Here is a 16,529-nt window from a genome sequence, read left to right on the forward strand (position 1 = left end):
TCATTATTGTAGAGGATTCTTAGAGCAAATGTATTTCATGGGGCCTGGTTTTCCAAAGCCTTGCAGTTTCAAATATTGACTTGTGGAGGACTGGAAATTTTCCTCAGGCTATAAAGTCTCTGCTGTAAGATAAAGATTTGTGGCACAGCAAGGTTGCTGGCTCAAGGACAGACAAGTTACTGATTGAGATGTAAAGATACTGAGAAATTACTGTAAGAAAGGAATGTTTGCTAGATCAAGCTTTTGTTGGTGGATCACTTAATTGTCTAACGGAATGTCATCTGACTTGTTTCACTGAAAGTTACCAGCCTATATTGTTAAACTATAACCCCACCTATGTTCTCTTCCTGTAACTTCCTGGTCTGGAAAATAAATGTGGGAAGAGAACCCCAATTGAGGGTTCTTTTCCCAAGGAAAGAAATGTGTCTCTCTTGAGGGTTTGGGGAAATTAACCACTTTGGGGGCTTCTCGCTGCTCAGAAGAGATAAGCTTTGAGTAAGCCTTTGTGGCTCTGTCACCCAGGGGAAGAGGGGTGACAAATCTGTGGGGGACAAAGCAACACATTATTCCTTCTTCCTTCTAGATTTTGAAGCAAGTTTATATATGCTTCATTACAAAATCTATTTTCAAACACAGTATACCCCACAAAATAAATATAAATAAAATTGGGAAAAAATCAATTATCAGCTTACACTATGAACAATTCCTGAGTCTTCTTATAAATTGCATTCATAACATTTCATCATTATATATTAGAATCATGACCAAAATGGCAAATGACAAGTGGTCTGATTTGAGAGAGAGAAATCTGCATTAAGATAAAGAACATGAACAATAAAAGAGCAGGCTCTTAATGGTGTATTCCATACCTGATGTGCTGACTATCAAACAATGGCACCTGATTTAATTATCAAAGTATTTGGGGTTCTAAGACTTTTCAAGGTTCAAAATTTCAATAACTTTACAATTTTTTGCCAATTCTAACTAGTGAAAGAAGTAACACGTAACATTGGGAAGCAAAGTATAAAAGAGAGAAAAAGTTTTTAGGAGAGAAAGAAAAATTACCTTGTAGACTCCCTTTGAGACTTTCTAGGTCAGAAGACCTAACTTCTTTTCTATACTTCATAGGCTATGAATTAGCCTCCTTGGCATTCCAAGTCATACAAGAAATCTGACATTTATATGAGAAGGCAAAAATATGGTTTCTTCTCCATTTATTAGTTGATAAAGCTGGTGACATTTTACTTTCCCAATGGTGATAGCATAAATCAGCTAGGGAAAAGAAAAAAAAAATGAGACTTTTATGTATTAGTTTATACCCTATGAAGTTGCCAACATTTTATAGATTTACCTATAAAAATGGCAATTTCATATAGTTCAAACTAATCGATGTATAGCAATTCAAAAGTCATGCTTTCTTGTGGAAGCTAGCAGGGATTCAAGAATAATGGCAGAATTGAAGACAAGTTTTCAAGATAATTTTATTTTAATATTGTATTATTTTGGCTTATGATGGAATATTTGTTTATTTCTTATAGTTTTGGAGGCTGGGAAGTCTAAGGTCTAGGAGGATACATCTGGTGAGAGCCTTCTTCTTGGTAGAGACTTTCTATAGAATACTGTGGTGATGCAGGCAGTCACATGGCAAGACTGGCAAGAGCATTTTAAGTGCTCACTTGCTCTCCTTATAAAGCTTTCAGTCCACACCTATATAATCCATTAAACTACTAACCCATTACTCCGTGAATAGATTAGTCCATTCATGAAAGCATAGTTCTCATGATCCACTCACCTCTTAAAGGCCTCACCTTTCTACACTGCCATGCTGGGAGTGCCTCCACATGAAGTCTGGAGGGGACAAACATTCAGACTATAGCAAATATCACATTTCAAATAGAAAATTTGACAATATAGTCACTAATATTAAGTTTCAGTATAGAATTTGCTGGTGGGTAAGAGAGATAACTACTCTATAAAGTAACTGAGAAGAGTTTTAAATAGTCCTCAGATAACAAGAGTTCAGAAATGGACTTTAAATTTTGTCATTCAGTTTTATTGTTGTTGAATCCTAACTCCTCCAGTTAGATCTCATGTATAGGTAGCTCCAGTGATCTAATCCTAGGGTTTAAACCAAACCTCATTTATTATATTTTATTCATATTAGATATTCTCACAAAGAGAGCATATAATATAAAAATGACTTTAAGATGTGTGATAATTAAAAAGAATAAATAAATAAACAATTAAATAAGCACTAAACGTAAAGAAAAATTGAAACTAATATACATGTTAATTAGGACATTCAATTTATCAAGACACTAATAAAAAAATAAAAATAAAGACCAAGAGTGGGAGAAGTTATTTGTAATACAAATGCCTAACAAAGAAGTGGTATCCAACATATATAAACAACTTTCACAAGTTAATACAATAACTGTAAGTAACCCAGTGTTACAATGGGAAAACATGGCTGGCTAGTTAGCTCAGCTGGTTAGAGCACAGTGCTGGACAAGGATTTGAATCCCCAAACCGAACAGCTGCCAAAATAAAAGGGGTGGGTGGGACATTCAAACAGACACTTCACAAAACAGTGTAACTGAATGATGCTTATCCTTATCAGCTATTATGGAAATATAACTAATACAACAGTGTAATACTGCTATGCACATAGCAGAATGGCTAAAATGAAAACAAACAATAATAACAGAAACAACCGAACTGACCATAGCACACTTTAGCTAGGATGTGTCACAATTAGAATTTTCTTACACAGCTAGTGGAAGTGCAAATTGGTACAACCTCTTTGGAACGCTGCCTGGCATTATCTACTATATCTGAATATACGAACAACTAATAACCCAACATGAATCTATGTTAATAATTTATGGTCTAACAGTACCACTCTTCATTCTATATTCAACAGAAACGATCTAAAACTATACCAAAAGATGTGAATGTTCACAGCATTACTATTTTTATTAGCCAGCAACTAGAAATAACCCAAGTGCCCAGTAAGAGTAGACTGTATAACAAAACTGTCATATTCATGCGATGGAATAGTATACCACAAATGGGAAAGGATGAACTAGTTATTTGGAAAAGAAATATAATGTTAAGTGAAAGAAACCAGGTACAGAAGAGGGCATACTCTCTGGTTAAATTCATAGTATATAATCTCAAATACTAGGAAAATTATTCAATGGTGATAAAAGTAAGGGAGATAGAGAATAGAAAGGGGAAAAGCAGGGTTTTAGGGATTCTAGTAATGTTCTCATTGTTGAATCCTGTGGTGTGTCAATTTCATTAAAATGTGTGCCTTTTAATTTGTGCATTTTTGAATATTAAAGAACATTTTTTAAAAATATTGGAATTGGAATTGAACCATAGAATAAAGTGAATTCAATGAAGGGATTGATTGGCAACATGTACAGGCCCACTGAACTAATCAGAGATACACCAGGGGGCACTCAGCTCCTGACAGAGGCTCCCCAAAATCTGTTAGAGGGCCCGAGTCTGGCTGCCTGACCCCAAACTAAAAGAAACTACCCCAAAGTCAAATTGTTGGTGAAAATGGAAGTCAGCTGTTATTTAGGAATACCAGTGATCTGAGGAGAGAAGTTAGGCTTGCCCATCTCTCTGGTAAACCTGAAAAGGAATGGCCAGACTACAGCCATCTCAAAGACTCAGATTTACTGAGGGGTTTTAAAAGAGGGATTGGGGGAGTGTGACTTTGGAAATGAAAAGCAGGAAAGAGGGGGAACATGAGACACAGAGACTCGTGCAATGAGCCAGGTGCAAGCTCTCGCCAAGGCTCCGTCTGTTTTCTGTTCCCACCTATGGTGTTATATTAGGGTCCTTCTGGTGGGTAAAATCCATATAGCTTAATTGATGTTTTCCTTGGTTTCTCCGGGTCTGCGTAGTATGTATCTTTTGGCAAGTTTGCAGCTATGTAAATAATGTCACCTTTCCCCATAACCAAGGTTCAAAATATCAAATAACCATGGGAAAAGAGGGAGCTCAGAGAAATGCATGACAAGGAAAAAACAGTGTCCTTTTAAAACCTTTTACTGCCCATGTGGTTTTAGGTCCCAACATGGCTTCTGCAGTCCTTTCACTCCAAAAGAAGGAAGGAAAATAGGACAGGGAAGAATCACAGGAGACTTAATGAAGAAAGAAGACAAACCAGGAGTGAACGAAAAGGTGAGATATGGACATTAAAATGGAAAGGTCAGCATCTATTTAAATGGAATCATAGAATGAAACAAATGGAATAATGATTGTTCAGGAATTTCCCAAGTGTAAAGATATGTAAAATGTTGCATTGAGAAAGATCATAGAGTGTCAAGAAGTAATTATTTCAATCACTTTTATCCTATGGTGTTTACTGTGTGCTTACTCTGTGCAGATATCTCAGCAGTGGCAATATAACAGTGACCAAAACAGATAAAAACCTTTGTCTCAACAGGTCCTACTTTCTAGTGAAGGAAGATAGAAAGTGAATAAGCAAGTATATTATATAGTACATGAGAAGGTAAAAAAAAAAAATGAGAAAGAAAAGCAAAGAAATGGCTTTTCTTTCCAACACTGAAATAGACAAGATACTTCTACTAGGAATAATCATGAAGGAACAAGATGGTCATCTCCTAGAAATATTAAAGAGCAAATTACTGTTCGAATGTGAGACTGAACCACATAACTGCTAAGAGTAACTCTAATCCTAAAACACCATGGCTCTTTGATCTATGCCTTTGAAATTCAAGTAAAATATTTTAAATAGTTTACATTGCTAATTGGCCTTCAAGATGAAAGATGTTACATTTGTACAAAAGAACAGAATTTGCATCCAGTCTCTTGAGAATAATTATTTATGTGTAATGCCAAATCATAATAATTTCTCAGTACTTTTCTTATCCATTTATGGTGTTGACAGGTATACCTTAACTTGGTGTGGCTATTGGCTTTTGGAATTGAGTATTTTGATTTTCACATAGTTTGTTCGATACTATAGAACATTTCATGTACATTTTTTGCACAATCATTTCACTTTTTATTTTAAGATAATTCCAAAAGTATAGAAAAGTTGAACAATAGTACAAATTCCCAATTATCCTTCACTGAGATTTCCCAGAAGTTAATGTTACTGTACTTGTTTAATCATTCTTTTCATTCTGTGTGTGTGTATGTATGTGTGTTGTCAAAGAAAAGATGCACTGATATAGTTAAACAGGCAAAGACTTTATTTAAGACTATTGCAATAAGAGAGAGAGACTGAACTCAACTTCACTGAGACAAAAGGCTGGAGTACTTTTAAATACGGGGTGAGCCAGTAGGAAAGTACCTACAGGAGGGCACTAACAAGGGGAGGTTGGTCAAAGTGATTAGCCATCTGTGTTTGCTAATTGGTATTTATCTAAATTAGTACACTACCCTCCCACAAGGACTAGGTGATAGCAGTGCTGTCTTTCTTGATGACTACATTTCAAAGCTATGGCTGCCTGGTCCTTGAGAAAGATATTCCTTGAGGAAGACATTCTTGAGAAAGACTATCAAGAGGCTAGAAGATTTACACAACTAAGAGACAAGAAAGAATTTATAATTGTAAGTTTTCTATAGTAAGTGCTCTAAGAAAAGTGAACTCAGGGCCTATAGTCAGGAAGAAATCTGTATCAAGTTTAGTGAAGCTGAGGGCAACTGTAAGGGCATTGTGGTCAGTGTGTGTATATATGGGTCACAGGGATGTACAAGGTATGGCATACAGGGTTCAAGATAGCAGATGCATATACACACACACATACACACATGTACACGTGTATGTGAATGTGAGTATATTTATATATTTTTTTCTGAAATGTTTGAGAGTAATCTGAAGACATGGTACTCCTTTACTTCTAAACATGCCAATATATATTCATGAAAAAAAATCATTCTCTTACAATGTTCTCATACATTTTCTTCCGTTTTGTAACCTTAGTATAATTATTAAAATTAGGAATTTATCTCACATTTTTTTTCACAACAACTCTAGATTGAACACTTACTGTTAGGCTATTTTTTACAAATTAAGAAACCATGCACATTGGAATTTGCCCTCAAGATTGGGGACCAGACATATTTCACAGATTCTGTCAATTTTAGTAAAGAACAATTCTTTAAGATTTGCTCCATTCTGTTTCCTTCTTATTAGGAAATGCTGGGCTTCTGGTCAAGATGGCAGAATAGACGGTCCCCAGCGTCACTCTCTCGCACAAATCAACCAATTTACAACTATTAAAAAGCAACTACAGCCAAGCTGGGGCCACTAGAGCTCAGGGGAAAAGGTGGAGAGACGTACAGTGTGCATGAAGGCAGGAGAAGCCATGATGAGAGAAAGAAAAAACTACTCCGATCATTTTAAATCCTGGCCACTTTGAATCCCGGCCCCTTCCAGACTGGAGCTGCTGAGCACATGGACCAGGAGCTGGCAAAAGCCACAGCTGTGCCCTTCGTATGAAGTTGCTTGGAGGTGGCAGGGAAGAAGAGGGCCTTGGTGAACCCAGGCCAGCAAGACCACTAATAGGGTTCCCGTGGACCCACACAGGAGCAAGGAGCCACAACAACTAAAAAAAGGAGCCACTCAGAGGCTGGTAAGTCATTGCAAGGGATGGGCACGTGGCCTGTCCCATGGGAAGTGTTTGGAGCATGGGCAGTGGGGGAGACAGGCCCACCAGGGGAATGCTGACGCACAGCAAGGATAGCTGATCTGCCTTCCAATCAGAGTAGGACCATCCAGTGAAGACTGGTCCAGAATATACAATTGCAGGGGGTGCAGTTTGCTGAAAGACTCAGGCCCAGACTAGAGTTTTCATACAACCCAGGTGTACCAGAGCTGAAGAGAGCTGGAAGTACCTATAAAGTCAACCATTAAAACCCAAGCTGCACAAAAAGCCTTCCCCAGGGAATCAACAGCAAAGCAGCAATTTAGCTCAACCACAGGGCTCAAGTGCTGGTCCCCACAGGAAGTTCCCCCATTTTAGAAGTAAGCAAAGGACAACAAATTAGTTCCAGTGCAGAGCTGAAGTGGTGGGAACAACAAATAATCCAACACAGAACTGAAAGGAAAAACAAAATACCCACAACTAGAGACAAAGTTTGATATTAACTAGTAAAGGTCTTACATCACCAAAGAACACCTATAACACCCTAGAAGGACTACCAAGCCAGGGTGGGGGAGGGCTGGGGGCCTCAGCCATTCCCTCCAACACCCACAACCAGTCCCAACAGTGGGGGCCTTGGGCCTTGGCCACATCACCCAACATGCACAAACAGCCCAGAGATGACCACCAAGATGCTGCAGAAAGTGCCCCGGGCTCTCCTGAGCCAGGACAGTGGGAACCGAGGGCATTGGCCACATCCCCCCGACATGCGCACTCAGCCCAGCAATGACCAAGCCACTGCTGGAAGCACCCTGGTCTCCCCTGTGGGAATGAGGGGGCTGCCACAGGCCTCAACCCTGCCCATCCTCCTTTCTCCTTTCATCCTATTTCCTTCTCTTTTCTCCTCTCCTCCTCCCTCCCGACTGCTTCACAATAGCATCATAGAATATTTTTTAAAATAATATTAATAAATTTTTTAAAAAATAAAGGAAAGGCTGAACAGCAAATGGTAGTTGTTAGGCAAGTTTGTAATAAATCCAAAGATTTTTGTTTTAGTAATCTCAAGAGAGTATGTTTTCCAGTATTTTGGATTCCACTACTATACTGGCTATGTCAGAAAACAGAGTAGGTTGAATGTAAGTGCTTGTGGTGAGACCCATGTGCTGTATTATACTTCTGCCAGGTTGATGCAGGCAGCTCCACAAAAGCAAGGGAGTTCCTTCATTATTAATGGTTCTCTAGGCCCTTAGCCACTTTCTGTGAGCACCGAAGTAAGTGAAATATTCATGAAAACATTTAAATTATCAATATGATATACACGAAGATGAAAGAAAAATATGATATGAATAAGCTGTCTTTGGATTGAGTTGTCATGCTAAAATATCTCAAGAAAAACCAGTTTTAAACATTCCTCAAGAACTCAGAGGATGTATTAATCCATAGGTCTGCAGTTTGGCTAGATTCAAAAATTCACAGAGGTGAGAATGAACATATTTTATATATAAAAAAAACAGCAAGGAAGACAAGAAAATTATCTTCCATTTTACTGTTTTTAATAAATTTGCATTTGTAAACTTTTAGACATGCAGTAATGTATCTAATATAGATTGTCACTGCATCTTATTAGCATTTGTATACAAAAGATATCTGAATTGTTGAGTAAAAATGTTCAAAGACACCGTTAGGAGTCAGCTAACTTTCAGGTTATTCAGGCCATGTATGGTCTCAATCACATACTCTTCTTTGATTTTTTTAATATAAACTTATAAAAATATAAAAATGATTTTAAGTTCAAGGGCCATACCAAAGCATGCCAGAGATCAGATTTGGCTAATGGGTTTGGCCTGTTTGATGATATGTTTTATTGAGTCACAGAAATTATATTAGACATAATTTATTTTATATGAGGTTAGCAGAGGCTTTAAAAATTTTGCCTAAGGAATTATTTGTCTTAATGTAACCCAATACATTCTGTGGCAAAAATTCCAAAATGCATACTATTGCTGATCCCATTGTCAAAGTGAGTACTGCACTAATAATTCTATTAATATGTTAAAGCTGAATAAAATGAAGAGCTGAATTCAAGTTTAGTAAATATGCAAATATTTATCAACTTAATGGCATTCTTATATAGGTAAACTTAACCTCTTAAAGTTACTATAAACCAATATATAATTGAATACAGGAAAGTTAGTGAAAGGGTTTCCTAGTTATTGTGTACATGTGTATGCAATTGCTATTATAATTTCTAGTTATCCTGCAATAATAATTATTGCTATAACCAATTTTGGTTGCAAAATGAATATCTGACCTGAGACAGGCAAATACTATGGTTTATTTTATTCAACAGTATATAATTAGTGTTTAGCAGAGATTCTGGCATTAAAGATACTAAATAAATATTACATGAGTGGATAGACAGAAGTTCTGATAAGCAGACTATTACTATCAGTGAGGCCTTAGGAACTAGAGAGAAAATCAGGCATGCAGTAATCAAGTTACCAAACACAAAATCATGACAAGATTTAGGCTCAGGGGAGAAGACAAACTTCTGGAGCAGGAGTACATGGCAGGAATTGGATTAGGGTAGAAATGTAAAAGTCCTGATATTGCAACTAGAACATGAGAAGAAATGAGAGTCATGTTAAATCTGATCTGCTGGCCTCCAAACACTTGCTTTATGTGGTTGAGCAGAGTTGGCCTCAAAGTATGCCTTGAGTTGAGCCTGCAATCTTCAGTTCTCAGAAAGTGTATTAGTCCATTTCTGTTGCTTATAACACAATATCTGGAATTGGGTAATTCATAAGAAAACAAAATTTATTGCTTACAGTTTTGGAGGCTGGGAAGTCCAAAGTCCAGCAAACACATTTGGTGTAGGCCTTGGTGGGGGCACAGTGACCCAGGGGTCTCACATGGCAGAAAATGGTGGAGCAGAGAGATAGATCCTCATGCACTCTACTTTAAAGCCCTCAGAACCACACCTACTATTCCAAAAACGGATCAGTCCATTCATGAGGGTGAGTCCTCACAATCCAATTACCTCTCCAAGGCCCCACCTTTCAATTACCATAACAGGAGTTTCTACTCTCAACAGTTACAGTGGGAATTAAGCTTCCAGTATATGAACTTTGGGAGACACAATTCAATCAATCCACAGCAGAAAGCAACTTACTACTAAACTAATTAAAGAAATAGCTATGGTGGAAAGAGCCAAGCAGATCATATAGTTGTATTTTTCCTTTTTGCTTGTTTATATTTATAAAGTATCACATAGTTTGTGTGAAATAGTTGCTGAATATATTGTGACTCACAATGACTAACAATTTAGTAACTAAGATATTTTAGTTACAAAGTTTTTTGATGGATTCTTTTTTAACAAATGTACTCATGTCACTATTTTTAAAAATGTATTTTGTCTGACATTATTTTCTGTCCATGGTGATTCCTAGTTATTAATTTAATTACTTATTAATAAATTGTCATGATTTTGAAGTTAATGCTTTGGTTCTCAGGACTGATATTAATATAAACCATTACTCATTTTTTTCCCCTTTTCTTAAAAAGTATGATAAATATGTGGTAAGAAAATGTTATTTAAAGACAAATATCACATATCATAAACACCAGTAAAATGTGTAATTTCTACCATAAGAAATCAAAACAGATGAGGTTGGGTTTAGACAACTATTCTTTTAAAACTAGGAATTGGGAAATGGACTGTAAAACAAATGGAGCAAAAACTTTAGTGGAAAATTTCTAAACAACTCTGTAGTGCTGTTAGCAATGAACTGTGGGTAATAGAAAACACCTGAGTTGCTCTTTTAGTTTCCTGATTTTCCTGAGTTTTCATCCAGCCTAATAGTTGCAGTATTCTACACAGTTCTTAACACCTTACAGTAATGCAATAAATAGATTTGAACTGATTTGGTACAAAACTAAGATTTAGAGGAAGTTTCAAACAACTATAACACAGTGGTGCACTGAAACTGGCCCCTGCCAGCTCACACAAGAAAATTGATAAAAACTGTTAAGGAAAGATGAGAGACATTATTGAATAATTAAATTGTATAAACTTAAAACTAAATAAGTTATACTATAAATAAAATTAATAAATACCCCAAACTTATCACTTCCTAATCATTTTATTACATTGTACTATCTCTGATCCTGAGGTTATTAATGCCTATGGTTTCTGTATGGTGTAAATACTATATAACTGTAGATTACTGTGCATTTCCTCACATTTCTGCATTCAGTTATGTCATTTTATAGCATAAAATATGTCATGGTTGTTGTATTTTACTGAAGAAATTGGAAAATTCTACAAATGAGGACTATTTTTTTCCTAGAAAATCAAGTGCTAAACATTTACCAGCAAACCAGTCCTTATACAGGACAAACAATACTTTTTCTTAGCTATTTGTGGGATGACCATATAGAAACAAGGGTTGGAAAGAGAGGACTTGATTCCAAAGATTACAAGGTGAAAACATGTGACATGCTTATGCATGTATGTTCTTTATAATTGCTCTTCTACATTAGGGGAAAGTAGAGAAACATTTTGCTTGAAAGGACAGTCTTAATTCTCTGTTAAGAAGCCTTGCTAAGGTAGATCTGTCAATGTGTAGTTGTTAATATGTAAACAGCATACAAACAAGATATTACATTCTCTATGTGTGGATGAGTGATATTCATAAAATTTAATTTTTTTTCAGCCTTTAAAAATGTCAAACATATGTTTTTCATTTTGACCCTTACCACTGACTTCTCTATTAAGCAGTTACGCAACATGTTATCAGTGACGTGAGCAAGCTTCCAGAATGCCTAGTTCTATTTAAGCATTGACATATTTAGGAGTATTTTGTATATTCAGTAGAAACCAAGGCTAAGGATTATTGCCTTCTCTAACCAGTCTCCTTCCTAGCCTTACCTCACATGGAAGGAAACAAGTTTGGAAGAGTGCCATCAAGGGGAAAATATAACCACCAGGGAAAATCATTTCAAGACTAGAGTTTCTAAAATTTTCCCTATTAACCATTGAGTTTGTACAAATATGACATATGAAAGAGAAATTAGAGGAGACATGGGAAGCCCCCTCCAACAGCCGGCAGGAGTGAGTGAGGTGCCAAAGCACAGTCAGCCTGCTGCTGCTTCAAACACTGCCACCATATACGTGGTTCACCACAGCCACTGTCATAACCACCACTGCTGAAAGAATGGCCTGCCAACACTGCTGCAGCAAGGGCAGCCCACTACCACAGCAGCAGCAACCACCAACCACAGTGGCTTCTGCCTTTGTGCATATGTCCCACTGACTACTTGAATGCATTACCAAAAGTTGGTTTTTCAAGGACATAAACAAAATAGACAAACTATTAGCTAGGTAAAAAAAAAAAAAAAAAAAAAAAAGGAAGAGAGAAGACCCAAGTAATAAAAACCAGAATTGAAAAAGAAGACATTAGAACCAATATCACAGAAATACAAAGAATCATTAGAGACTATTATAAAAAACTATACACCACAAACTTGAAAACCTTGAGGAAATGGCTAAATTTCTGAACACGTACAGACTATCAAGACTGAACCAAGAAGAGAAAACCCAAACAGACCAATGACAAGCAACAAGATTGAAGGAGTTGTGGAATATACTATAAAGCAAATGTACTTCATAGGGCCTGGTTTTTCCAAAGTCTTACAGTTTCAAATATTGACCTTGTGGAGGACTGGAAATTTTCCTCAGGCTATAAAGTCTCTGCTGTAAGATAAAGATTTGTGGCACAGCAAGGTTGCTGGCTCAAGGACAGACTAGTTACTGATTGTTATATAGGGATACTGAGAAATTGCTGTAAGATCACCTAATTGTCTAATGGAATGTCATCTGACTTGTTTCACTGAAAGTTACCAGCCTATATTGTTAAATTATAATCCCACCTATGTTCTCTTCCTGTAACTTCCTGGTCTGGAAAATAAATGCAGGAAGAAAACCCCAATTTGGTGTTAATTACCCAAGGAAGGAATGCCTCTTGCTTGAGAGTTCCAGTGGGAGATTAACCACTTTGGGGTCTCTTGCTGCTCAGAAGAGATGGGCTTTGAGGACTCCTTTGCATCTCTGTCACCCAGGGGAAGTGGAGTGACAAATCCATGGGGGGCAAAGCAACAAGCAGTAATCTTAAGTCTCCCAACACAGAAAATCCCAGGACCAGATGGCTTTGCTGCTGATTAATATCAATTCTCTTCAAACTGTTCCAAAAAATTGAAACAGAGGCCATTCTCCCAAACTCATTCTATGAAGCCAGCCTCACCCTAATACAAAAACCAGGCAAAAATACAACAAAAAAAGAAAACTACAGGACAATATCTTTGATGAACACAGATGCAAAAATCCTCAACAAAGGATTAGCAAACAGAATACAGTAATACATCAAAAAAAAAAAATTATACACCGTGGTCAAGTGGGATTCATTCCAGGGATGCAAGGATGATTCTACATATGCAAGTCAATAAATGTAATACACCACATCAACAAAATCAAGGACAAAAAACATAATTATCTCAATAGATGCAGGAAAAGCATATGACAAAATTCAACATTCCTTCATGATAAAGACTCACAGCAAATTAGGTATAGAAGGAAAATATCTTCATACAATAAAAGCCATATATGACAAACCCACCACCAATATAATCCTGAATGATTAAGAACAGGAATAAGACAAGGATACCCACTCCCACCACTCCTATTTAACATAGTATGGGAAGTACTAGCCAGAGCAATGAGGCAAGAGAAAGAAATAAATGACATCCAGATTGAAAAAGATGAAGTCAGACTGTTCCTATTCGCAGAGGACATGATCCTATATATAGAAAAACCTAAAGACTCTACCAAAAAGTCTTAGAACTGATAAATGGTTTCAGTAAAATTTCAGGATACAAAATCAACATGCAAAAATCAGTAGCATTTTAATACTCCAACAACGTACTAACAGGAAAAGAAATCAAGAAAGCAAGCCCATTTAGAATAGACACCAAAAAAATAAAATACCTAGGAATCAATTTAACCAAAGCAGTGAAAGATCTCTACAATGAAAACCACAAAGTACTGCCGAGAGAAATTAAAGAGGACAAAGAATGGAAAGATTGCTCTTGGGTTGGAAATTAATGTTGTTCAAATGTCCATCCTACCCAAGATGACTTACAGATTCATTGCAATCCCCATCAAAATACCAATGACAGTCTTCACAGACATTAAAAAAACAATCCTCACATTCTTATGGAACAAAAAAAGACCCTCTAGAACCAAAGCAATCCTGAGCAAAAAACATAAACCAGAGGTATTGTTCAAATTATATTTCAAATTATACTACAAAGCTATGTTTACTAAGACAGCATTACTATAAAGCTATATTTACCAAAACCACGTGGTACTGGCATTAAAACAGGTACTTGGACCAATGGAACAGAACAGAGAACCCAGAAATCAACCCACAGCCAACTGATCTTTGATAAAGGCAACAAGAACTTACATTGGGGAAAAGACTGCCTCTTCAGCAAATGGTTCTGGGAAAACTGGACATCCATATGTAGAAGAATGAAACTAGACTCATACCTCTCACCATATGCCAAATCAACTCAAAATAAATTAAATACTTAAATATAAGACCTGAAACTATAAAACTCCTAAAAGAAAACATCATAAAACATTCAGGAAGTAGGACTGGGCAAAAACTTTATGAATAAGACTCCAAAAGTATAGGGAGCAAAAGAAAAAATAAACAAATGGGATTATATCAAACTGAAAAATTTATGCATAGCAAAAGAAACAACAGAGTGAAAAGACAGCCTACAGAATGGGAGAAAGTATTTGCAAACTATGTATCCAACAAGGGGTTAATATGTAGAATATACAAGGAACTCAAACAACTTAACTGTAAGAAAAACAAATAACCTGATTAAAACATGGGCAAAGGAGCTAAATAGGCATTTCTCAAAGGAAGATATACAAATGGCCAACAGACATATGAAAAAATGCTCCACTTCACTAAGCATTGGGCAAATACAAATCAAAACCTCATTGAGATTATCATCTCACCCCAGTCAGACTGGCTATTAAGATGAAGACAGAAATTAACAAAAGCTGCTGGGGATGTGGAGAAAGGGGAATCCTCCTACAGTGTTGGTGGGACTGTAAATTAGTGCAGCTGTTATGGAAAACAGTATGGAGGTTCCTCATACAACTACAGATAGAACTGCCATATGATCCAGCAATCCCACTGCTGGGTATAGACCCAAAGGAATGGAAATCATCATGTTGAAGGGACACCTGCACTCCCATGCTTATCACCATTCTGTTTCCAATAGCCAAAGGTTGGAACCAATCAAAATGTCCATTGACAGATAACTGGAGAAGGAAAATGTGGTATTTATGCACAATGGAATACTACTTTAACATTAAAAAGAATGAAATTCTGCCATTCATAGCAACAGATGAACTTAGAAAAAATGCTTTTAAGTAAAATAAGCCAGGCACAAAAAACAGAAATACCACATATTCTCACTTATAAGTTGGAGCTAAAAAAAGAAACAAAAGCAAGCAAGAAAGATAAAACAATCACAATAATTCACTGAATTTTTAAAAGGAGGCAACAGAACTGAGGCCAATAGATGTGGGACAGGGGGAGGAGGGGTTAGCAAAAAATTGGTAAAGGACCACAAAAAAATGATTACATTGTATAATGTTGAATATCCTAATTATTCTGATTTGAGCATCACATATTTTGTACATTTATTGATATTAAATACTGTATCCCACAGATATGTACAATTATGTTTCAATTAAAAAAAAGAAAGAAAAATTAAGCTAATGAAATTTTTAATTACAATGCTCACAAATACAACTGTTTATATGAATGTGCCTATGTTGATATATTTGTGTACATGCACAGAAATATACTGAAGGCATTTTCCACCAATAGTAACAGTCATTGTCTCTGCATCATGGCATGTTAGGTGATTTTACTTTATTATGTTTTCTTTAAGATTTATCATTTAAAGGTCTTACAATTAATACATATCATTTTATTATAAGAAATTTAAAAATAGAAATTTTAGAGATTCTTAAACATTTAGACTTATAGTTTCTTCAAATTGGTTATAAATAAGTTAAGGTGTACCTAGTTTTCTGAAAAGTAAAGAACTTAAAGCAAGAAGTCAAGTTTGCCCTCTTTTCATGCAATCACAACATTTTCTGTATTATTAAACTAAGTAGAAGACAATCCTGTTTAGTAATTGCTTTTGATGTGATACTGTTCTTTTTGCAATTTAAAGGGAAGCAGTATAAAATATGGTTAAAAGCATGAGCTTTGAATGCTGGCAGACACAGCTTCAAATTCCCAGTGTACCAATTATATGTGATTTTTGACTCAAGTTATTTAACCTTTCTCTTCCTTGTTTTCTAAACCACAAAATAGAGATAATAATATCTAACTTGAAGGAATTTTATAAAGATTAATTATGAAAATAATTAATGGCATGTAATTAGCAACCAATAAATAATAACTTGAAATATAACTAAAAGAGGGAACAGTATTTCAGAAACGTACCAGAGCAGACTTAAATGTTACTCAGATATTTGGTCTTGCAAATGTGTTCTAACATTAGAGCAAATTGCATTCATGCTAAAAAAGTAAATGTTTAGACCTCCGATATTTAGAATGATAGCCATAATACAAGTAAGTATTCATTATAAACAAAAGAAAATTATACTGCCAGGACATTTGTATAATCTTGGTTGCTCTCATTTCTGTTTCTGTATTGTTTCTATCCTCCTGAAACAGCAGGGAGCAAAGCTGCATATGTTGTTACAGCTGCTGTTGCTTCAGGCTTTCCACATTGGTGTTA

This window comes from Cynocephalus volans, chromosome 9 (genome assembly GCF_027409185.1).
Source record: "Cynocephalus volans isolate mCynVol1 chromosome 9, mCynVol1.pri, whole genome shotgun sequence".
Classification (NCBI taxonomy): Eukaryota; Metazoa; Chordata; class Mammalia; order Dermoptera; family Cynocephalidae; genus Cynocephalus; species Cynocephalus volans.